This window comes from Suncus etruscus, chromosome 6 (genome assembly GCF_024139225.1).
Source record: "Suncus etruscus isolate mSunEtr1 chromosome 6, mSunEtr1.pri.cur, whole genome shotgun sequence".
NCBI classification, from domain to species: domain Eukaryota; kingdom Metazoa; phylum Chordata; class Mammalia; order Eulipotyphla; family Soricidae; genus Suncus; species Suncus etruscus.
In genome coordinates this window covers 30,701,678-30,703,412 of record NC_064853.1, presented here as the reverse complement: position 1 = coordinate 30,703,412, position 1,735 = coordinate 30,701,678, and the positions used below count along the sequence as shown (strand labels likewise).

At 40.5% G+C, this 1,735-nt stretch overlaps 1 non-coding gene across 1 annotated transcript; it reads right to left on the bottom strand.

Annotated features, from left to right (window-relative positions):
• Nucleotides 1-1,000: 1,000 nt before the first annotated feature.
• Nucleotides 1,001-1,164, bottom strand: LOC126012328 (U1 spliceosomal RNA). The gene has a single exon (XR_007496843.1). It is a non-coding gene; the product is annotated as a U1 spliceosomal RNA (small nuclear RNA).
• Nucleotides 1,165-1,735: the final 571 nt, after the last annotated feature.

The following is a 1,735-nucleotide window of genomic DNA, read 5'->3' as shown; positions in this document are numbered from 1 at the left end:
ATTTAGAGATTCAGTTAACATCTACAGTAATTCAATTTAAGAGATGACTATTTCCAGAAAATCTGGAACACTCATTATAATACACTCACTATAAGACCTTAAGAATACATGTTTAAGATCTGGGAAAAGCAAACAATGATGTTCTCTTTTAGAAGTTCTGCAGTATTTTTCATAAACATGTTAGATCTGATTTCCTAATTGTAATATTATAATTCATATCTATGTAAACCTCAGTTTATTCTGCTTTTCTTAGACAAAGGAGAACACCTATATAGATATATAGGAGTGTAATAATGCACAGGTGTGTAGAAAGAGAGGCAGACAAACATATATATAAACATATATAAACAGAAGTCTAAAAGACAGATATAATAAAGAGAGATATTATAACTGGCAAAGGTCAAAGATCAGGAAGCAGTCAGCTAGAAAGCAAGAAGAATGTATCATACAGGAAGATAGTAAAGGGTTTTGGCCATAACTACTTCAATCCCTGCCTCAAGATAGCTCCTCATGCATCACTGAATATACTCCTGGGAGGTCCCTGAGTACCACTGAGTGTAGCTTGTGAGGCCACTGAGCACTTCCAGAATAGTATCTGTAGTCTGCACAGCACTGCATCCTGAGGCCTGTGTTTTAGCATTAGGGCTTGGTTGCTGAGTGTCTGGGAATAGTCCCAGGGTTTCTTGAACATATTCCCCCATAAAAACAGAGACATATTCTCCTCAGTAACGAAAGAAGAAATTAGGATATGGACAAGGAGCAGGAGACAGTAGGCATAGTCACAGGAAGGAAGCTTTAAGTTCCTTTTTTGTTTCCATGTGGTTATGGGAGTTTCTTAAGGCAGCATTTTTCAACCACTGTGCTGTGGCACACTAGTGTGCCGTGAGATATTGTCTGGTGTGCCATCGGAAAAATTCCAATTTCATCCATAACATGTGGCTTCGGCTCACAAATAGGCCAATCAGTACATCTAATTAGATTCTTTTTTTTTTTTTTAATACAGGGGAGAGCGCGCAAGCAGTCCCCCACTACCACAAATTACGCAGTCGAGTTTCCCACATTTGGGGAAATCGCAGAGGTCAGCACAGCCGGAGTGCAATGGGTGAGCCTCGCCCTGGGGAAACCACCTTCATGATCATGGTATCGCCCCTGCCAGGTAAGTATGAGTACATCTAATTAGATTCTAATGATTGGTCTATTTGTGAGACAAAGTGTATGTTATGGACTATATATGGCTCCAGTGTCACTGTTACACTGACAAGAGGAGACATCACAGTAGATCACAGATGAGCAGAAGAGTACCAATGGATCTAGATTCTGGAGGATTATCGTGGATGCAGCATAGGAGAGTGGTGACTGATGGATTTGGAGGAGACATGAGCAGAAGAGCGCTGACTGATGGATCTGGATGGAGATATGTGCAGAAGAGTGCTGAGTGTGATAGACAGTGGCTATCTGGAGGAGACAAATTCAGTAAGTACTGAGTGAAAGTGAGACAGGAGCAGATACTGCAGTGATGAACAAGTTTTTGAAATGGAAAGAACTGGACTCTGAAAAAAATTTGGAGCCAGATGAGAGCCCAAGTATGAGTGAGGATCAAAAGAAAGCAGATGGTTAGCTCAAGCAAATTCTCTGGCACAAGGCAATATAGCAAAAGTTATATTTCATTTGGATTTAGCTTCACCGGCGATGAAAAGAAACTAACTTGACTGTGCATGGTATGTGATGAAAAGCT